Source organism: Myotis nattereri (assembly GCF_964212035.1).
Source record: "Myotis nattereri genome assembly, chromosome: 9".
Classification (NCBI taxonomy): Eukaryota; Metazoa; Chordata; class Mammalia; order Chiroptera; family Vespertilionidae; genus Myotis; species Myotis nattereri.
This window is the reverse complement of record NC_138084.1, coordinates 46,194,601-46,218,971: the sequence shown is the minus strand read 5'-3', so window position 1 is coordinate 46,218,971 and position 24,371 is coordinate 46,194,601. Positions and strand designations below refer to the sequence as shown.

Here is a 24,371-nt window from a genome sequence, read left to right as displayed (position 1 = left end):
TCAAGGGAACATACCTTGACTGCAGTCTCCTTCCCGGCCTGCGCCCTGGTGGGGAACCAATGTTGTGCAGGAGGCAACCAATCGATATGGTTCTCTCACATCAACATTTCTCTCTGTCTTTCCCTCTCTCTCTAAAAGATCAAGAAAAAATATATTCAAAGGTGAGGATTAACAAAACAAACAAACAAACAAACAAAAAAAACCCGCCGAAACCAGTTTGGCTCAGTGGATAGAGCGTCGGCCTGCGGACTGAAAGGTCCCAGGTTCGATTCCGGGCAAGGGCATGTACCTGGGTTGCGGGCATATCCCCAGTAGGAGATGTGCAGGAGGCAGCTGATCGATGTTTCTCTCTCATCGATGTTTCTAACTCTCTATCTCTCTCCCTTCCTCTCTGTAAAAAATCAATAAAATATATTAAAAAAAAACAAGTAAAATAAAGATACCTTCAGACAAATGAAACTAAGAATTGTCAACCTGAACATCTACTAAAGAAAATTGTAAATTCTAAGGTAAAACAAAAAAGTGTCTCAGAAAAAACTTCAAAGATACAGCAGAAAATGGGTTGGAGAAGGCAGCCTACACCAATGCCATGGAAAGGGTGGTCCATGGATATAGTATGACAAGATGAAATACAGGGTTGAGTTAATTTTGTCTGCTGAATCAAATACTAACAAATAATGATTTGCATTTTGCACTTCTTTTTAAAATTTCATTTTTGTAGTAATGTTTTTAGTTTCTAGTAAAACATGAAAGGCAACGAATCTTAATCTGATCTCTGTTTTTGTTTTTTTAATATGTTTTTTTAAATTGATTTTAGAGAGAGAAAGGAAGGGAGAGAGAGAGGAGAGAAACATTGATGAACAGCTGCTTCCCATATGTACCGTGACCAGGTAATAAACCTGAAACCTGGGCATATGCCATGACCAGGAATGGAACTCATGACAATGCTCACCCAATTGAGTCACACCAGCCAGGGCATGTGCCCTGACTGGGAATCGAAACATGACCTCCCAGTTCATAGGTCAATGCTTAATCATTGAGCTACACTGGCCAGGGCTGTTCTTATCTTTACAAAAACAAAACTCAAACAATAGCAAAGAAACAACAAAAAAACCCAACAGCAGAAATAAATAGTAAAATGGGGAAATAAATAGCTAAACTATTTTATAAATTTATTCCGGGTAAAATAAAATGGCACAATACATTCAAAATTTCAAATAAATGAATTTCAACATTGAAGCTGATATTATGTAAGACATATATCAGTTAATGGACATATACAGAACACTCTACCCTACAACAACAGCGTATAAATTCTTCTCAAGTGCACATGGAACATTTTCCAGGGTAGATCATATATTAGGCCAGGGGTCCTCAAACTTTTAAACAGGGGGCCAGTTCACTGTCCCTCAGACCGTTGGAGGGCTGGACTATAGTTTAAAAAGAAACTATGAACAAATTCCTATGCACACTGCACATATCTTATTTTGAAGTAAAAAAAAACAAAACGGGAACAAATACAATTATTTATATTTGCATGTGGCCTGCGGGCCATAGTTTGAGGACCCCTGTATTAGGCCATAAATTAAGTCTCAAGAGGCTTAAAAAGAGATACCATATAAAGTATCTCCTCCAACCACAATAAAATGAAGTTAGAAATAAGTAACAGAAGACAAACTGGAAATTTTCACAAACTTATGGAAATTTAACAACAACCGAAAATTTATAGCTATAAACACTTAGATAAAAAACAAGGATCTTCAAGCAGATCTGAAAGAATGTTACTTACTAACATGAAAATATACAACACACTGGTAAAGGTAAGTATATAGCCAAATTCAGAACTGTAATAGGATGGTGTATAATAGCAGTCACTCTAGCAATAAAGGTAAAAGGTAAAAAATATTAAAAATAACTAAAGCTACAATAATTTGTGAATGAAAACACAGTAAAAACAGGTAGAGACTGTTATATGTAAGCCTCATGGCAACCACAACGCAAAAACCTATAGGAGATACCCGAAAAATTAAGAGAAGGGAAGCAAAGCCTACCACAACAGAAAATCATCAACTCACAAAGGAACACAGCAGGAGAGAAAGGAACAAGAGAACTACAAAACAGCCAGAAAGACATTAGTAATCCACAGTAGGCTATTCACAAATACTCTAGCCCTGGTTGGTTTGGCTCAGTGGATATAGCCTCAGCCTGTGGACTGAAGAGTCCCAGGTTTGATTCTGGTCAAGGGTAACATGCCTAGGTTGCAGGCTTGATCCCCAGTAGGGGATGTGCAGGAGGCAGCCAATCAATGATTCTCTCTCATCACTGATGTTTCTTTTTTTTTTTTTTTTAATATATTTTATTGATTTTTTACAGAGAGGAAGGGAGAGAGATAGAGAGCCAGAAACATCGATGAGAGAGAAACATCGTTCAGCTGCCTCCTGCACATCTCCCACTGGGGATATGACCGCAACCCAGGTACATGCCCCTGACCGGAATCGAACCCGGGACCCCCCAGTCCACAGGCCGACGCTCTATCCACTGAGCCAAACCGGTTTCGGCGCTGTTTCTATCTCTCTTTCCCTTTCCCTTCCTCTCTGAAATCAATGCAGATATATTTTTTAAAAAAATTACTCTAAATGTAAATGGTTAAAGTCTCCAAGAGATCACTTCAGCTTCAAGGACACACATAGGCTCAAAGTGAAGTGATGAAAAAAGATATTCCAAGCAAGTGAAAAAAAAATCAAAAGAGAGCAAGGATAGCTACTCTTTTTATCAGACTTTAAGCCAAGAGGCAAAGATCATTATGTAATAACGAAGGGTCAATTCATCAAGAGAATATAGCGATTGTAAATATACATGCACCCAACATCAAATGTTGGCAAGGGTGTCTGTAGAGAAAGTGAAATCATTGTGCATTGTTGATGGGAATGTAAAGAGGTACAGTCACTATGGAAAACAGTATGGAGGTTCCTAAAAAAATTAAAAATGGAACTACAATCTGATCAAGCAATTCCACCTCTTGGTATATATCCAAAGGAAGTGAAAATAGGATCTCCTTAGTTAAGTTTATTACTAGGTATCTTAATTTTTTTGATGCAATGGCAAATGGGATTGCTCTTTTAGTCTCTCTTTCAGTAAGTTCTCTATTGGTGTATAGAAATGCCATAGATTTCTTGGCGTTAATTTTGTATCCTGCTACATTGCTGAATTCATTTATTAAGTCTAATAATTTTTTGATGGAGTCTTTAGGGCTTTTTATGTACAGTATAGATTTCTTGGCGTTAATTTTATATCCTGCTACATTGCCGAATTCATTTATTAAGTCTAATAGTTTTTTTGATGGAGTCTTTAGGGTTTTCTATGTCATTTGCGAATAAAGACATTTTACTTCTTCTTTTCCAATTTGGATGCCTTTTATTTCTTCTTCTTGTTTGATCACAATGGCTAGTACTTCCAGTACTATGTCGAACAGGAGTGGTGAGAGTGGGCATCCCTGTCTTGTTCCTGTTCTTAGGGGAAATGGTTTTAGTTTTTGCCCATTGAGTATGATGTTGGCTGTGGGTTTGTTTTATATGGCTTTTATTATGTTGAGGTATGATCCGTCTATTCCCACCTTGTTGAGAGTTTTTATCAAGAAAGGGTGCTGGATTTTGTCAAATGCTTTTTCTGCATCAATTGATATGACTATGTGATTTTATCTCTCAATTTGTTTATGTAATGCTGGATCCGATTTGCTAGAATTTTGTTGAGGATTTTGGCATCTATGTTCATGAGGGATATTGGCCTGTAATTCTCTTTCATTGTGTTGTCTTTATCTGGTTTTGGTATTAGGGTAAGGTTGGCTTCATAGAATGAACTTGGAAGTGTTCCTTCCTCTTGAATTTTTTGGAATAGTCTGAGGAGGATAGGTTTTAGTTCTTCCTTGAATGCTCGGTAAAACTTCCCTGTGAAGCCGTGTGGCCCTGGGCTTTTGTTTACTGGAAGCTTTTTGATGACTGCTTCAATTTCTTCCATAGTTATTGGCCTATTGAGATTTTAGATTCTTCCTGATTGAGTTTTGGAAGGTTGTATTTTTCTAGAAATATGTCCATTTCCTCCAGGTTGTCTAGTTTGTTGGAATAGAGTTGTTCATAGTACTTTTTAACAATCCTTTGTATTTCTGTGGGATCTGTTGTTATTTTGCTTCTTTGATTTCTGATTTTGTTTATTTAGGTCCTCTCTCTTTGCTTCTTGGTGAGCATGGATAGAGGTTCATCAATCTTGTTTATCCTTTCAAAGAACCAGCTCTTGGTTTCATTGATCTTTTGTATTGTTTTTTTTTTTTTTTTTTTGTCTCCCATTTACCATCACACCAAAAAAATTAAGATACCTAGGAATAAACTTAACTAAGGAGGTAAAAGACCTGTACACAGAAAACTACAGGACACTGAAAAAAGAGATAGAGGAAGAAATAAACAGATGGAAGAACATACCATGTTTATGGATTGGTAGAATCAACATCATTAAAATGTCCATACTACCCAAAGCAGCCTATAAATTCAATGCACTCCCCATTAAAATACCAATGGCATATTTCACAGACCTAGAACGAACTCTCCAAAAATTCATCTGGAATAAAAAAAGACCCCGAATAGCTGCAGCAATCCTGAGATGAAGAACAAAGTAGGAGGGATCTCAATACCAGATATCAAGCTGTATTACAAAGCCACTGTTCTCAAAACAGGCACAAGAACAGACATATAGATCAATGGAATAGAATAGAGAGCCCAGAAATCAGCCCCAACCAATACGCTCAATATTTGACAAAGGAGGCAAGAGCATACAATGGAGCCAAGACAGTCTCTTCAATAAATGGTGTTGGGAAAATTGGACAGATACATGCAAAAAAATGAAACTAGACGACCAACTTACACCATACACAAAAATAAACTGAAAATGGATAAAGGACTTAAACATAAGACGGGAAACCGTAAAAATACTAGAGGAATCCACAGGCAGCAAAATCTCAGACCTATGCCGAAGCAATTTCTTCACCGATACCGCTCCTAGGGCATTGGAAACTAAAGAGAAAATAAACAAATGGGACTACATCAAAATAAAAAGCTTTTGCACAGCAAAAGAAACCATCAACAAAACAACAAGAAAGCCCACTGCATGGGAGAACATATTTGCCAATGTTATCACCGATAAGGGTTTAATCTCCAATATTTACAGGGAACTCATACAATTTAACAAAAGGAAGATAAACAACCCAATTAAAAAAATGGGCAACAGACCTAAATAGATACTTTTCAAAAGAAGACATAAGGAAGGTCAAGAGACATATGAAAACATGCTAAAAGTCACTAATCATCTAAGAGATGCAAATCAAAATGACAATGTGGTACCATCTCACACCTGTCAGAATGGCTATCATCAACAATTCAACAAACAACAAGTGCTGGCAAGGATGCGGAGAAAAAGGAACCCTTGTGCACTACTGATGGGAATGCGGACTGGTGCAGCCACTGTGGAGAACAGTATAAAGTTTCCTCAAAAAACTAAAAATGGCCCTAGCTGGTTTGGCTCAGTGGAAAGAGCGTCGGACTGCGGACTGAGGAGTCCCAGGTTTGAGTCTGGTCAAGGGCACATGCCTGGGTTGCAGGCTCAATCCCCAGCTGGGGTTGTGCAGGAGGCAGCCGATCAATGATACTCATCATTGATGTTTCTATCTCTCTCTTCCTCTCTGAAATCAATAAAAATATATTTTTTAAAAAAACTAAAAATGGGAGGAGAAACCAAGATGGCGAAATAGGTAAATACCAGATATTGCTGCCTCACACAACCACTTCAAAAATACAACTAAAAGATAAAACAGACATCCCCCAGAACCACAGGAAGGCTGGCTAAGTGGAAATTCTAAAACTAGAAGGAAAGAGAAAAGCATACCGAGACTCAGAGGAGGTGTGGTGTGGAAGTAAAGTGCAGAGGTATGGAGGTGCACACGGAAAGGGCTGGCAGCTGAGAACACGGTTGTCTTTTTCAATCGGGAGGGAGTCTTAAGCTCCCTCCAGTCCCGGATGAGTCTCTGGGGACCCAGACTCATACGGGGAGAGGCTAGACCAGGGGTGGGCAAACTTTTTGACTCGAGGGCCACAATGGGTTCTTAAACTGGACCAGCGGGCTGGAACAAAAGCATGGATGGAGTGTTTGTGTGAACTAATATAAATTCAAAGTAAACATCATTACATAAAAGGGTACGGTCTTTTTTTTTTAGTTTTATTCATTTCAATCGGGCCGGATCTGGCCCACAGGCCGTAGTTTGCCCACGGCTGGCTAGACTGTCTGGCATCTGTCAGACCTCGAGGGCGGCTTTCTCTCAGAGGTGCTTGCAGCGATGACCAGGACACTGAGACCTGGGGCCTCTTAGGGCAGGGTTGAGGAGCAGCCATAGTTGCTAGCTCCGACCTGTTGATCCCATGGGACCCCCTCCCACCCAAGCTGTGCGCCAGCTTTTGCATATGAAAGGCCTGGCCCTTTACAATCTGAAAATTACCTAACCAACTGCAGCTGGCCCAAGGCCCCACAGCAGCTTGCATTCCTTCACAGCTGAGCTCCTGCTGGGTAGCCTCAGGCAGAGGCTAAATTAGCACCTCCTTAGAGATCCAAGAGCCAGTGTACCCAGTGGTCAGGGTGGGACCCTCCAGATTAGAACTCCTCACATCCATAAGGGACACACTCAGGGGGCAGACTCAGTGAGCACCAAGTCTTGCCCCATAAGGGTGTCTCCAGCACAGAAGTTCTCCCACTGCAGACACAGCTGATTCTCACAGCCAATTGGCCTGGAGGTCAATTCCTCCCAGTGATACCTACAACCATCAAGGCTTAACTACAACAAGACTGTGCACAAAGCCCACAAAGGGGTGCACCAAGAGTGTCTACCTCAGGTAATTGGGGAGGATGAGCCACTGGGCCCTATAGGACACCTAGCACAGAAAGCCACTCTATCAACACAGGGAAGCAGCCAAAATGCAGAGACAAAGAAACAAGTCACAAATGACAGAAATGGAGGAAAGCAAACTACTGGATATAGAGTTCAAAACCACACTTTTAAGGTTTTTCAAGAATTTTTTAGAAACCGCCAATAAACTTAGTGAGACACTCAAAAAATCTAGTGAGACCGCTGATAAATTTAATGAGGTCCTCAATAAGTCTAGTGAGACCCTTGAGGTTGTGATAAAGGACCAACTAGAAATTAAGCATATACTGACAGAAATAAAGAATATTATACAGACTTCCAACAGTAGACTAGAGGATCGCAAGAATCAAGTCAAAGATCTGAAATACGAAGAAGCAAAAAACACCCAACTGGAAAAACAAAAAGAAAAATGAATCCAAAAATATGAAGATAGTGTAAGGAGCCTCTGGGACAACTTCAAGCGTACCAACATCCGAATTATGGGAGTGCCAAAAGAAGAGAGAGAGCAAGATATTGAAAACCTATTTGAAGAAATAATGACAGAAAACTTCCCCTACCTGGTGAAAGAAATAGACTTACAAGTCCAGGAAGCACAGAGAACCCCAAACAAAAGGAATCCAAAGAGGACCACACCAAGACACATCATAATTAAAGTGCCAAGAGCAAAAGACAAAGAGAGAATCTTAAAAGCAGCAAGAGAAAAAAGTCAGTTACCTCCAAGGGAGTACCCATACGACTGTCAGCTGATTTCTCAACAGAAACTTTGCAGGCCAGAAGGGAGTGGCAAGAAATATTCAAAGTGATGAATACCAAGAACCTACAACCAAGATTACTTTACCCAGCGAAGCTATCATTCAGAATTGAAGGTCAGATAAAGAGCTTCACAGATAAGGAAAAGCTAAAGGAGTTCATGACCACCAAACCAGTATTATATGAAATGCTGAAAGGTATCCTTTAAGAAGAGGAAGAAGAAGAAAAAGGTAAAGATACAAATTATGAACAACAAATACAAATCTATCAACAAGTGAATCTAAAAATCAAGTGAATAAATAATCTGATGAACAGAATAAACTGGTGAATGTAATAGAATCAGGGGCATAGAAAGGGAGTGGACTGACTATTCTTGGGGAGAAAGGGGTGTGGGGGTGCAGGAAGAGACTGGACAAAGATCCTACACCTATGGATGAGGACATTGAGGGGGTGGGGTAAGGGCAGAGAGTGGGGTGGGAACCGAGTGGAGGGGAGCTATGGGGGGAAAAAAGAGGAACAACTGTAATAATCTGAACAATAAAGATTTAATTTTAAAAAAATAAAAAGACAAAAAAAAACCCCAAAAAACTAAAAATGGAACTCCCATTTGACCCAATGATCCCACTTCTAGGAATATATCCCAAGAAACTAAAAACACCAATCAGAAAGGATATATGCACCCCTATGTTCATAGGGGCACAATTCACCATAGCTAAGATTTGGAAACAGCCTAAATGCCCATCAGCACATGAGTGGATTAAAAAACAGTGGTACATCTATACAATGGAATACTACACTGCAGTAAAAAAAGAAGGAATTCTTACCATTTGCAACAGCATGGATGGAACTGGAGAGCATTATGCTAAGTGAAATAAGCCAGTCAGAGAAAGATATATATCACATGATCTCACTCATTTATGGAATATAATGAACAACATAAACTAATGAACAAAAACAGATCCAGAGTCAGAGAAGCATTGATCAGACCATCAAACCGCAAGGGAAGGTAGGTGAGGGTGGAGGTAAGGGGGAGAGATCAACCAAAGGACTTGTATGCATGCATATAAGCCTAACCAATGAACACAGACAACAGGAGGGTGAGGGCATGAGTGGGGTGTGGGGGGCAATGGGGGGGGGGTAAGGACACATATGTAATACCTTAATCAATAAAGAAAATAAAGAAAAAAAAGAATTAGTCTGTTTTCATGCACAATACTAAAAAATAAAATAAAAAGAAATAGGATCTCAAAGATCTGCAATCCCATGTTCCCTGCAGCATCCAATAAAGTAAAACACACAATGTCTGGAATCCAATCAAAGATGATTAGGTATACAAAGAAGAAAGAAACACAATCCATAATGAGAAAAATAATCAATTGAAACCAATCCAGAACTGATACAGATTTCAGAATTAGTAGACAGATTAAAGCAGTTCATATAAAAGTCTAGAAAATACAAACTAACTTATAGTGGCATAAAACAGATCAGTGGTTGTGGATAGGGCTTGGGTAGAAGAGACAGTGGGATGGAGAAGGAGGACTTATAAAGGGACATGAGAAAACCTGGAAGGGACAGATATGTTCACTATTTTGATTGGAGTAATGGTTTCACATGTGTATACACATCAAAACTCAATTTTTACACTTTAAATTCTGCATTCTATTGTATGTCAACTATACCTCAATAAAGCTGTTTTTTGTTTGTTTGCTTTTAAAAATATATTTTATTCATTTTTTACGAGAAGGGAGAGGGATAGAGTTAGAAACATCGATGAGAGAGAAACATCGATGAGCTGCCTCCTGCACACCTCCAACTAAGGATGTGCCCGCTACCAAGGTACATGCCCTGGACTGGAATCTAACCTGGGACCCTTCAGTCCACAGGTTGATGCTCTATCCACTGAAACAAACCAGTTAGGGCTGTTTTTTGTTTGTTTTTAAGTTTTGCCTCTGGGGAGTAAAATTGGAGATAGAAAGGAAAGTTAGGGAAAGCACTGCTTTCTGATTTTGTTACAAGTCTTAACACTAGCTGGTTTTTATCTACTTTTTAATGTATTACTTTGATAAAATAAAAAGGTAAAGAAACTTTTAAGAAAGGGGAGAAAATAGTTGGGGATAGTTTCATAGATGTGCTAAGATTTGAGCTAGATGCTGAAAGGAGAGAAAGAACTATCTACTGATAGCCTATTAAGTATCAGGTACTAGATCTCACATTATACATGTGCTAAATTATTTGCTCTTCACAACAACTTTGTGAAGTATTATTACCCCATTATACAAATAATAAAATCAGGCTAAGAGATTATATAATTTACTCAAGTTCTCACAATAAGCCAATTAGAGCCAAGGTTTTATTAGAGCTCTGTCCTTACAGCCAATGTTCCTCCCCCTCAATGCACTAGCACAATGTTTACACAAAAAGTCCTTATTAATATTTTTAAAATGATAGCAGAGAGTATTTCAATTTATACAAATAGCAAAATAATTTGCCTAGGTGGAGTGTGAAAATATAAGGTGTAGAGCTAGACAGATTAAACAACAGTTATCAATAGCTTTAAGTAAACCTGTAGAATATCGTACTGTTCAGGAGAGTCCTAGGATTCAAACTAATGAAAATCTATACTGATGAATGAGATAAAGGAATTAAAACATGTCCAAATGTACATATAATATTAAATTCAGCTGCAATATCAATACTATAGAAATCAGAAATACATTTCAAATGACCTGGAGACTGGGGATTTGGGTAGCTATTGGGCATCCAGGTTAGATAAAGATGCTACTACTACTGTATCTCTCTATAAAGCTAAGTAAACATAGATTAGATTAAAGACATTTTTGACTCCCGAGTAAGACTGCAGCTTGAACCTGTAACTGCAGCTGTGGAGCTACAGATATAACTTACAATAGCATCAAAACACATCACATACCCAGGTACAAACCTAGAAAAGATGTGCAAGACTAATAAAACTCCCAACAGGTTTTTTGGGTACAAATTGATAAGCTAATTCTAAACTTTATATGAAAATTAAAAAGGCCAAGAAGAGCCAAGAAAACAACAAAATTGAAGTATGTACACCAAGCATGTCAAACTCTCAGCTGGAGCTGGCTATGAATTTAACATGCTTGATTTACACTATTAGATATCAAGGCTATTTTGCAAGGATAGACAAATAGAACAATAGAACAGTTAAGATTCCAAGAACAGCCCAGTGTGGCTCAGTGGTTGAGCATCGACCAATGAACCAGGAGGTCATGGTTCAATTCCCGGTCAGGGCACATACCTGGGTTTTGGGCTTGATCCCTGGTCAATGATTCTTTCTCATCATTGATGTTTCTATCACTCCCTCTCCCTTCCTGTCTCTGAAATCAATAAAAATGTTATAAAAAAAAAGATGGCCTTTTCAATAAAGGAAACTAGATAATTACACATGGAAAAGTGAATCTGGACACCAAGCTCACACTTCTTATAAAAAATAAATTCCAGATATGCTGTGGATCTAAAGGTAAAAGGTAAAACAATATAACTGTTAGAAGAAAACATGGGAGAGCATCTTCATGATCTTGGAGTGGCAACAAGTTTTAAATAGGCCATGAAAAGAATTGACCACAAAAATACCAGACTTAGGGGGAAAATGGCGACCAGCAGGAAGGTAGGGAGGGAGAGAGTGTGAGAGCGCAAGGAAGTGATAGAGGAGTGTGTGGACGTGTGTGGTGTGTGTGTATGAGCTAGGGACAGTTAGACTCTGCAGGTCTTCTAAGGGGCTGCTAAACTGGGCAGTCTTAGGCTGCGGAGTCCTGCTCCCTGCGCGGACACTCCTGGGCGGCCAGCACAGGCACGGCGACCACGCCATCTTGGGAAACAGAGCTGCTTGAGACTAGGATTCTGGCCTCAGCACCACCCAGTCTGATCTCAGACGCATACCAGGACCCTGCAGCCACTGGGGACAGAGACCTGTGACCACAGCTACAGACCTGCGGACACCAAAAGTTCAGAAATCCCCGCGGCAGATCCGTGAGTAACAGAGCCCATCCCCCCTTCCCGCAGGCTTGCGGGCAGCGCCAGAGTAACTAACTGATAGACCCACCCCTTGCCGGGGCCTCAGCGCTCCAGGAACTTTAGCCTGGAAGTGCACGAGCACCTTGGAACTGATCCCGCATAGGGGCGTAGGGCCGGGTTCAGGAGTCCTGGGCTGGGAGCAATCGCACGAACCCCAGGAACTGATCCTATGCGCACTGCCGGCTTCGGAGCCCTGGGCTGGGAGCAATTGCACGAACACCAGGAATTTGTCCCGCGTATCACAGGCCCAGGGACCCCAATTCTCTGGGCAGGAGGCAGCACCAAGCACCAGTGACCTGACTGTGTTTCTTATCACCTGCGCCTGAGATCCTGATTTCCTGTGCATTCATACTAAGAGCCAGTGACTCCAATTCCTGGTGCAAGGGCACACAGGGACCCTGATTCTCAAGGCAAGGTTGCGTGAAGCAACAGAGACTCTGATACTGGATTCTTGGGGAACTCTGACTCCTGGCGCACGCTAGGGGGCTCTGGTTTTCAACACGCTTCAGGGGGTTCTCTGTTTCAGCACGGTGCAGGCAGGGTCCCTGATTCTAAGGGCGCTTACGAGGCCACATTGAGCGCTGACAACACTGACTCTGAGCGAGCCTGGTTCCCACCAACCCACAACAACCACACATCTTAGTGTCAGAGCTCTTCAGTGACACTAGGGTGGTGGGAGGCTTCCACTGCACACGGCCCAGGCCCATGCAAATCGGTATTTGAACCATCAGGAGCTAATCAGAATGAAGAGACGAAACAACACCCAGAGGAAAGACAATGAGGAGTCGCCAAGAAAGGAAATTAATGAAGTTGAAGCATGCAACATGACAGAAAAAGAATTCAGAATAATGGTTGTACAATTCATTCACCAGATGGATGAGAAAATCAACAACCTATGCAAGAATCAGGAAGAAATGAAAAGTGATATAGCTACAATCAAAAACACCATGGAAAGTTTCAACAGCAGACTAGAAGAAGCAGAGGACCGAATTAGTGAATTAGAAGATAAGGCAGAGAAACAAGCTCAATCTGAACAGCAACTGGAGAAAAAAATTAAAAAGCAGGAGGAGAGCCTAAGGGAGCTTCGGGACAACATGAAACGAAGTAACATACGCATAATAGGGCTGCAAGAAGGACAAGAAGAGCAGCAAGGATAAGAAAATCTATTTGAAGAAATAATGTCAGAAAACTTCCCAGATATGGGGAAGAAAAAAGTTACACAAGTACAGAGAGTCCCAGGCAAGATGAACCCCAAAAGACCCACACCAAGACATGTCATAATAACGATGGCAAATGTACAAGACAAAGACAGAATCTTAAAGGCTGCAAGAGAGAAACAGAGAGTTACCTACAAAGGATCCCCCATCAGATTATCAAATGATTTCTCAACAGAAACACATCAGGCCAGAAAAGAATGGACAGAAATTTACAAAGTGATGCAAAGCAAAGGACTGAATCCAAGAATGCTCTATCCAGCAAGGCTATCATTCAAAATTGAAGGGGAAATAAGAAGCTTCACAGACAAAAAAAAGGCTAAGGGAGTTTATCACCACCAAGCCAGCAATGCAAGAAATGCTAAAGGGACTGGTGTAAAAAGAAAAACTAAAAAGCCCAGAAAGAAAACAGCCACACACACACAAAAAAATAGAAATGGCTACAAACAAGTACCTTTCAATAATAACTTTAAACGTAAATGGACTAAATGGTCCAATCAAAAGACATCGAGTGGCTGAATGGATAAAAAAACATGACCCATATATTTGCTGTCTACAAGAGACCCACCTCATTAGAAGGGACTCACACAGACTGAAAGTGAAGGGATGGAAAAATATCTTTCAGGCAAATGGAAATGAAAAAAAAGCTGGGGTAGCAATACTTATATCAGACAAAATAGACCTCAAAGTGAAGGCCATAACAAGAGATAAGGAAGGCCACTTCATAATACTAAAGGGATCAATACAACAAGAGGATATAACCCTGATAAACATATATGCACCCAATGCAGGAGCACCCACATACATAAGAAAACTCCTGGAAGATATCAGGGGAGAGATCGACAATAATACAATCATAGTAGGGGACTTTAATACACCACTGACATCACTGGATAAATCCACTAGACAAAAACTCAGCAAAGAAACAGCAATCCTAAATGACTCACTAGATCAGATGGACTTAATTGACATCTTCAGAACACTTCACCCCAAAGCCACAAAATATACGTTCTTCTCAAGTGCTCATGGGACATCTTCAAAAATAGACCACATATTGGGTCACAAAGTCTCCCCAAATTCAAGAAGATTAAAATCATACCAAGCATCTTCTCAGACCACAAGGCCATAATATTAGAAATAAACTACAATAAAAACAACTCAAAATACTCAAATACTTGGAAGCTGAATAGCACATTAAATATTGATTGGGTTACCAATGAGATCAAAGAAGAAATTAAAAACATCCTGGAAACTAATGACAATGAAAACACAACATGAAAACATGCTCAAAGACACATGAAAACATGCTCAAAGTCACTAATCATCCGAGAGATGCAAATCAAAACAACAATGAGGTACCATCTCACACCTGTCAGACTAGCTATCATCAACAAATCAACAAACGACAAGTGCTGGAGAGGATGTGGAGAAAAAGGAACACTTGTGCACTGCTGGTGGGAATGCAGACTGGTGCAGCCACTATGGAAGACAGTATGGAGTTTCCTCAAAAAACTGAAAATGGAACTCCCATTTGACCTTGTGATCCCACTTCTAGGAATATATCCCAAGAAACCAGAAACACCAGTCAGAAAGGATATATGCACCCCTATGTTAATAGCAGCACAATTCACCATAGCTAAGATCTGGAAACAGCCTAAGTGCCCATCTGTAGATGAATGGATTAGAAAACTGTGGTACATCTACACGATGGAATACTATGCTGCTGTAAAAAAGAAGGATCTCTTACCATTTGCAACAGCATGGATGGAACTGGAGAGCATTATGCTAAGTGAAATAAGCCAGTCAATGAAGGAAAAATACCACATGATCTCACTCATTTCTGGATAATAAAGACCATTATAAACTTATGAACAAAAATAGATACAGAGGCAGAGCTGCCTCGAACAGACTGTCAAACTACAGCAGGAAGGCCGGGGAGGGTGGGAGGGCAGGAGGGGGGTGGGTAAGAGATCAACCAAAGGACTTGTATGCATGCATATAAGCATAACCAATGGACATAAGACACTGGGGGGTAGGGGAGGCCAGGGGATTGTAAAGGGCGGGGGGGGGGGGGAAGGAGACATATGTAATACTCTTTGTAATACTTTAAGCAATAAAAAAAAAAGGAAAAGAAAAGAATTGACCACAAAGGCAAAAAAACTAAAAAGTCAAGAAGACTACAGAGTCAAACTAAGACTATAAAGTCAAGAAGAAAAAGACAAACTGTTTTATAAAAAGCTGATTTATAGAATAATAGATATGAAATTACTTTGTAAATAAGGTTATATATAAGTGTTAACTAATTTAACTTTACTCAACATGCACAGAAAATGATCACAGAATGAAAAAAATTTTGGTTAAAAAGTATTAGTCAGGGTCCAATCATCCTATATAAGAAAAGGCTAATATGCAAATTGCCCCCTCGACCGGGAGTTTGATCAGGAGTTCGACCAGGGCGTGGGGCTAGCCAGACAACTGCCTGTGGCCCCTCTCCCTGGCCGGCCCGGCCCGATCAGCCACAATCAGGGCAGGCCTGCTGGACCCCACCAGTGCACAAATTTGTGCACCAGGCCTCTAGTGAGAGATAAATGACAGAGTAATTTGAACAGGAAAGTTTTACTATAAAGAATCACCTATATTATAAAAACCCAGTGGCCCTAACGCCGTAACGACCAAAGACTGGTCACCAGGAGGCTGTGTGTGTGGTGAGGCACATGTGGGTGGGCAGGGACTTGACTCTGGGTCTCAGGAGTGGCGGGACTCGGGGGAGTCCCACGGAGGGGTCTGGGGTCCTGGGTCTTGCACGATTTCCTGCAGGTCTGGGTCTGGCACGATTTCGCACACTGGGTCACTAGTTAAGTATAAGAGAGAATTGGAGTAATGAGGGATTAGCTAATAAGAAGTAAAGAGAACTCTATAGAAAATATACAAATAGCAGATGTATAGAACAGCCACTACCTCAAAGATGGAGATAGAACACTAAAAGAGGTCTCAGCTAGGGCTGAGACCCAGATCTTGTTTGACAGTGCATGACCATAGCTCACCAAAAAACAGAGAAGTTGCTGGGGCACTACACCTACCTACACCTACACCTTTATTGAAAATCCACTCTTTGGAATTTATTCTTTACTTTTTTTTATAATTTTTTTTATTATCTGAAGTTTTATATATGTCTCCTTTTCCCCCAATTGACTGCTCCCCATAGCCATTCCCACCCCAGGTTCGGAATTTATTCTTAATCTACTTTTCCCTGGGTGCCAGGGAAAGCTGATGACATAGAGGGAGGGGACTACTGCCCACCAGGTGCTACTGATTGCAGTACTCTGCCAGGAGCTGACCTGGAGAAGCTGACCCAGCTTCAGGATCTGGGCATTGGGAGAAGCCTCAAGCATTGTATGAGACAGATGCTGGATAAGTCACTTGCACACTGCAGACCCAGACACTGGTAAAGCCAGAACACCATAACCAGGAAGAAAAACCCCTTCCTCTCTTGTGTCCTCCACTGACAAAGTTTAATATCCTGCCAGCTTGTCAAAGGAAACATTTAAAGGGCCCAGGTCCATTTTCTCAGAGCATGCAATAGTGAATTTGAAGCTGAGGTGTAAAAAATTTGATAATTAGCACAATTACAAAACTATGTTTTCACCAATCACGGCTGGGTAAAACTATGGTTGGTGAGGGTTCCCCAAACCCCAAAATGACAAGAATGGAAATTTTAAGATGGAGAAATAATGGATTTTTTTATGTTCTTTCCCCTCATATTTCCTATATATAATGTGTTTATATTGTTTTGTGATTTAAAATGAAAATATTAATAATATAAATGGCCTTAGCTGAGTGGCTTAGTTGGTTGGAGTGTTGCCCTGTACACCAAAAGGTTTCGGGTTCGATTCCTGGTCAGGATACATACCTAGGTTGTGGGTTCCATCCCCAGTTAGCGTGTATAGGAGGCAATTGATCAATGTTTCTCTCTCACATCGATGTTTCTCTCTCTCTCTCTCTCTCTCTCTCTCCCTCTCTCTCTCCCCCCCCCCCACCCTGAAGTCCCCCCACCCCACCTTTCTCTTTCTAGTATATCATAGGGTGAGGATTAAAAATAAATAATAATAATAATAATATAAATGAATGGTAGAAAAATAAAAGTTAAATTACTTCTACTAAGAGTTTGAGGTGCTCCGAGAAAATTCAATTAAAACAGTTTTTTTTTCCTGGAAATAAAAACTAGAGATTCATTCATATATCACACAATAGTGTACTAAAACATTAATGTTAAGAAATCTTTTTTTCCCTTTTTCCCAAGAGAGAAATCCTACTTGTACAATGACTTAGGGATTTCCAAAAATCTGAAAACTATGATTTTTTATACACCAAATACAAATTATTGGTAAGAAGGCTGACAACAGTTCAGTAACTTCAAGATTTGTTAATATGTAAAGTCACCTCTTGCAAACAAAAAGAAAACTCTAGTATCAAAAGTATAGGAGACCTGGAAGTGAATAGAGTTGAACATCAGACACACTCAGGATTGACCTCACCTGAGAAAGGCCTAGAGGAAAAGGAAAAAAGAGTCAAAAATGACTCTTGACCAGGAGTGTGGCCATCGAATCCTCTCAGGAGGAGTGGGAATGCCTGGAACCTGCTCAGAGAACTCTGTCCAGGAACATGATATTGAAGAACTACAGGAATCTTCTCTCCCCGGGTGAGGGTAACTTCCCTCCAGAAATTGAAATGACATTCTTCAGTTAACACTTTAAGGGTGCTTTGCATCTCATCTTTTAAACTGGATTCCATAAAAACTTCACACGGTTGACCCACATCCCAGTGCTCTTATTCTCTGGCTATAGTCAACAGTTTATGTTGCTGACCACACCTCTGCCCATCACCCTTCTCCACTGCAGGGCCAAAAGTTGTTTCTACAACCACCTGTTACTAACACTGCCTTTCAGTAGAATCCATTCCCTGTTGTGTGTCATTACATTATTTTGCCCTTGAGGTGGCCTTTGTTCTGATGATCGTTATGAGGTCAAAATTTATTAATTTTGGATAAGTACATATTAATTTCCACTGATTCATAATAATATTATATATCCACTATTCTATAGAGGAAGAACATCCCTCACCTCATGTCTCTTTATGCAAGCGATTGTGCTGAGAGATCCAGATACACAATTTCAGATAATTAGAGGAGGCCAGAAAAAGCAACACTATTATTTTATACTAGAGACCCAGTGCACAAAATTCATGCATGGGGGTGGTGGTGTCCCTCAGCCCAGCCTGTGCCCTCTCGCAATCCAGGACCCCTCAGGTAGGGTCCCTAGGCCTGGCCGGCGATCAGAGCCAATTGGGGCTTTCCTTTCCCTGGCTGCCAGCAGCTGGCCCCGCCCCCACTGCTGCCACTGCTTGCCATCTGTGGGGTGCTGCCTCTCCTTCCCCACCACCAGTCACCTCTCTCTGCAGGCGACAGGAGTGGGGTGCGATCGCTTGGCTGGCCTGGGCCTCCCTCTGAGGAGCGATTGCTGGCCGGCCTGGCACACCCGCCACAGCATCACTGGCCAGTGGCCTGGGCCTCCCTCTGTGGGGCAATCAATTGTGGGGCCCCCAGATCAATCGCCCTGCAGAGGGAGGCCCTGCCTACCTGCCCGGGGCTCCATGATGGATTGCCACGTAGAGAGTAGCCTGGGCCTCCCTCTTCAGGGTGATCAATTGTGGAGCGCCCCCATCAGTTGCCCCACAGAGGGTGGCCTAGGCCTCCCTCTGTGGGGCAATCGTGGGGCGATGGCGGGGCCACCCAACCAATTGCATTGCACCCGCCTTGGCTGGCCTGGCACCAGTGCGTGTCATAGCGTGGTCGTCTAGAAGGTTGTCCGGACAGTCGTTCTGCTGTTTGGTCGTTTGGTCCATTTGCATATTACACTTTTATTATTATAGGTAACAAACAAGTACATTTAGCCTCAAAAAGGTTAACATGCCAAAAGTGATGAATTTCTATTTTTAAAATATATTGTGTAATTGATAATTCAGTTGGTATGTTATTTCCTTTTAACTACAGGCAGTCCTCGGATTACATCGGACTCAACATAGGTCTTTTCATGGTTATGTCACCATCTCCCATTTACAGTATTTATAAAAAAAATAATTCCATCATTTCAACATATGTACATATGTGCTTTATGTTTTTTATTATTTACCACAAGTAAAGGTCAAATTGTTACCTTTCTTTTAAAATTTTTTTACTGTTTCACTTCATTACTGCTGTGTATGTGCTCAATGTGAGTGCTTATGTAGGTGCGTTCCGACTCATGGCGAAAATCACATTACATCATGCCGTAGGAATGGATCTCTGACGTAACCCAAGGACCTACTATATTATAATCACATCTCCCCCAAAGTTTAGACATTGACAAAGGCCTGCTGCTAGCAAACTCCCTCCAATAAATCTTTATCCTCCCCAACAGGGATTCATCATCTTGGACTCATGGTAACCCTCCACTGCTGTGTTCTTGACAGCTTCATCGTATCTGCACATATATGGACAGAATGAATTCATCCATTCTCCTCATCATGTCCATTTCCAGAATTATGCTTTTTATACTTCTTAACATTTCTATACATGTTTCATGGAATACGTATGTAAAACTTTCTTGAGTATATGCCTACAAATAGAAACTCAAGAGTATTAAATTTGATACATTTGGGGGCAAATATTACAATAGAGTTAAACCTATGTTCCTTCCACCGTTATCACACTGACTCTTTTTTAAAATCTCTTCCATTTCCCCCCACACCCATGTTATAGTTCTCTCAGAATGGATCACCATTGTACCACATTTTAAATCAGTTTATCTTTTTTCTAAAAGAAGGACCTTTTTGTCCTAGCACACTTATATTTTTATAAATGTGGAAGCACAAGCTTTGTTGTTCCACCTTTCCTCAGATTATTTATCAATCTGGATGCAGCACACTGTTACTTTTTTAACATATTAATTTTTAGCTCCTGGACATCCAAGTTTTCTGAGTCCCCTACTCTCACCCCTTCCCTCACACTGTGTCAAGACCTCTACTCATCCAAGGACAGCTTGCTCAAGACAGACAGCATCATGGTCCAGTCACTGTAAATCAACACACTCAAGGAGTGATCATTCAGATGCCATTATACAGTAACAGTTAGTAACACAGCACCACTCTTGTTAATTTTCTGGAAGCATTTCTCAGTATATGCTGGTTTTTGCTGTGATCTTTGTACTCACTTTTTGAGTGGGCAGTGGTGTTTAGTGCTTAAGAACATGTGAACTGAGCCTATAGGCCCAGGTTCAAATCTTGGCTCTCAAATTTATTTTCTGTTTGAACTAGCGTTATATACAAACCACTGAGCCTATTGTTTTTATCTGAAAAGTTGTGATAATTTACCTCAAGAATATTTCAATATATTACTGGTGTTAGAGGGCTTAGAACATTGTATGGCATATAGTAAGGACTGAAAAGTTACCTTTGTTTAATAAGATTTTAAACTTTCTCTTATGTTTAATATGTGATTGACCTTTGGCTGCATTATATTTTGTCTGTATTCATTTTGTAATTTGTCCTACATCAATGTTGGCTCAGGCCTCAGTTAATAAATGTTCAAAGCACATACTCTGTAGTACATGTACTTTGTGACTGCAGAATTGCATAATTAAAGGTTGCTCCATAGTTAGGAAATTGTGCTCTTTATGGCTATTACTTAACCGTAGGCATGAAATAATAATTTGAATTTTTGATTGCCTTCCCCAATTCTTAATCTTTACTGGATTATGTGTTTATCTGAATTAGATATTTCAAATGTCAATAATTTTTAACATACTTTCTAATTCTCACATTATGTACTCCTTCTGGAATAAAGGTTCTTTCATTTGTTCTGAAGGAAGAAGTCTTTAAAATTCCACGGGTTATAACTGTTTATAATTGTTTCCTTATTTACCTTCTGGGTTTTTTATGGGTTTCTAACATATTTGATTTATTTTTATTGTGATTTACTGATAATGTTTTTTTAAAAATATATTTTATTGATTTTTTACAGAGAGGAAGGGAGAGAGAGAGTTAGAAACATCGATGAAAGAGAAACATCGATCAGCTGCCTCACACACATCTCCCACTGGGGATGTGCCCGCAACCCAGGTACATGCCCTTGACCGGAATCGAACCTGGGACCCCCCAGTCCGCAGGCTGACGCTCCATCCACTGAGCCAAACCGGTTTCAGCTGATAATATCTATTATATGTTATGACTCTCATGCATCAATAGTTAATGTTGCAAAATGCCTATTCTACATGAGTTTAGTTTTATGATAGGAATTCAGAACAATATTTTGTTATTTTTACAATGGTGTTTTTTCAAATTCTTTCTTGTTTTCTCAGTGCAGTTTTTATTTTGTAATTGTGTACTGACATTTATTTATCATTCTATATAATAAAAGCCTAATATGCAAATTGTCCCCTCAACTGGGAGTTCGACCGCTCGCTATGACATGTGCTGACCACCAGGGGGTGGCGCGGAACATGATGGGCATCAGTGATGTTGCACTGACAGCAGGTGGCAGTGGAGGTGCTGCCAGCCTGATGGGCCCCGATGAGAGCAGGACCACGGTGGGATGATGGAGGGGCGGCTCCAGGCCAAGGAGGGTGTGAGCAGGGGCCCGACTGCCCCACAGACAATGACCAGTGGCAGCAGAGGGGGGCGGGGCCACCGCCCGGCTCCCAGGTGCTGAGGGAGCTGGGTAGGGGGGCCTGGGCCCAATCGATCCCCCCACAGATGGTGACCAGCCGTCAGCAGGCCCTGATGGCCCAATCAGGGCTGGGCCCCAGCCTGTGACAGGGAACTGGGAGTTGGTGGAGGTAACCAACCTTCCGCAGTGCCTGGGGCAGGGGGCTGCGACCTCTCACCGGCTACCTGGGGTGGGGATGACAGGGATGGAGGTGCGGTGAGAATGTGGGGTGTCTGTCCAAGCTCGCTCTCACTCCCCCTGCTACCCTGCCCTGGGATGCCAGGGCTTGCAAGCCAGGGAAGCCCCGTGCTTAGGTACTGGACACCAGTGAGGAGCCCACCCCGCACCTGTGTGGCTTCTTTTAGTGAGCCGGGCTTCAGCAGCCGGGAGCCACAGGGACCACTGGGGCCGGTCGGGCTTCCCATTGGTTCACGCAGGAACCGGTTTAGAGGCCAGCTGGGAGAGGGCGCACTGCCTGCCCAGCTTCCGTGCAGCACCGCTGGGCAGCCCAGAAGCGCATGCTGCACCCTGGCCCATGGCATCTGGTCACACTCACCGCATCTCTGCGTGGGGACTTGGGCGCCGTGACTCAGGCGGAGGTGGGGTGGGGGGTACATGGGGGCCCGGGTGCTTCCCAGGGCCCAGAGGTCAACTGGGACCTGCCCTTCCACGCCAGATGCTTGCACGTCTATCACCAGCCAGGCCTAGGGACTGCACCCATGCACAAATTTCGTGCAGAAATTTCGTGCACTGGGCTTCTACTATTAGATAAATTTGTAGAGATTATTTTCCACATAATATTTAGCACTGTGCTTTAATATTTATGTGGGTATAATAATTATACAGTAAATATGCATTAATAAAATATTGATTTTTCTTTTTTAAAAAGTATACGAAAGAAAGGGGGAAATGACAATGTGCAAAAGAGTAAATTTCAAACAACTATGAATAAAGATACAGTGGCAAGATGTTTGCCTCAGCCTGACAGTAGGTGGAGCCAGTGTGTTCAAGAGTCTTAGTTCTCTCAACCTTGGCAGAATATACAGAGGCCAGGGGCAACTGGGTAGACAATTTAGAGCTCGGTTGTATTTACAATTGTATAACCACCTCCCACAGCTAAGAATTAAAAAATAGAAGCATTAAAACCTGGTGAAGCTAAAAAAAAAAAAAAAGTGATCTATATAGTGTTTCATGAGGAGCCCTCCTGCACACAGCGAGCCAATGAGCCAAATGAAAATAGTGACTGGTTTGAGTCTTAAAGAAACTCAGCACTTCCCCACAGCATTTTTCAAGTATTTTACTACGTAGGCAAATGTTCAAATACTGTTAAAGACCCCAGAACTTCAGAAGAAGACAGGGAAATCATCTAACTTAATATCCTCAATTTATAATAGGCAATATTTTGTTCATACCTACTACCACTTCCTAGCTGTATGAACTTGGCAACTTTATGCTTAAGCTTTAGTTTTCTGACCTGTAAAGTGGAGAAAGAAACCCAATAATATTTAAAATATTTAAATAATATGGTGAAAACAATAAATATGACCAAATAATACACATACAGATCATTCGGATATGAGAAAGATCAATTGAACATTATACAGGAACTTCCATAATCTAGCAACGTTAAGAATTAAGTGCTACCTGGAAAGTGCTGCCTGGCAAAAGTTCTTGTGCCTGGACTAACTCAAGAACAGTTGTCAGAAGGGAGAAAGTTTGCCTTCCACTCCAGACAATAACAAAGTTTTTGGGTACTCTGGTTCATCCAAAGTTTTTTTTAAAATAACATAAATGTGTGTTATAGTACCAGGTACTCTACTCCTTAGTAGCTTTTTTTTTTTTAATATATCTTTATTGATTTCAGAGAGGAAGGGAGAGAGAAAGATAGAAACATCAATGATGAGAGAGAATCATCGATTGGCTGCCTCCTGCACATCCCCTAATGAGGATCGAGCCCGAAACCCAGGCACATACGTGCCCTTGACCGGAATTGAACCTGGGACCCTTCAGTCCACAGGCCGACGCTCTATCCACTCAGCCAAACCAGCCAGGACTCCTTAGTAGCTTTTATTTAGGGCTGATATAAAAATAAAAACAGGAAACCAATACAGGTACAGTAAGTTAGTTCTCAACATCATTGATGGGCTCATGGAAAGTGTGATTTTAAGTAATACAACATATAAATGAACCAATTTTAGCACAGGCTAGTTTCTATAAGCAAGAGTTAAGTTCCCATGGCATATTTTTGGTCACAAAAACAACACCAAACTTCTAGGTAAAGACCCAAAACACTTCTAACATTAAAATTGAAATAAATGTTAGCTATACAAACATTTAAGAAAGGTAAATAAAACCAAGTAAGATAATTTTTTCCCAACCCAATTATACCAGTTCAGAGTTACGGGTGACTAGAGCCTCTTCTGGCAGGTTCGAGTGCAAGGTAGTAACCAACGCTTCCATCACAGGGCCACTCACACCCACACTCACACCCACACCCACTCAGACCGGGACAATGTAGACACACACTAGTTAACCTAACGTGCACATCTCTGGGATGTGGGAGGAGACCAGAATACCCTGAGAAACATGCAAACATGGGGAGAATGTGCAAACTCCACACAGACAGTGGCCCGGGCTTGGAATCAATTTT

At 41.3% G+C, this 24,371-nt stretch overlaps 1 protein-coding gene across 3 annotated transcripts in view; it reads right to left on the bottom strand.

The window, feature by feature from the left end:
* ACER3 (alkaline ceramidase 3) overlaps positions 1 to 24,371 on the bottom strand; it is an 87,400-nt gene that overhangs the window by 41,096 nt on the left and 21,933 nt on the right. The gene's annotated exons all lie outside the window — the stretch shown is intronic.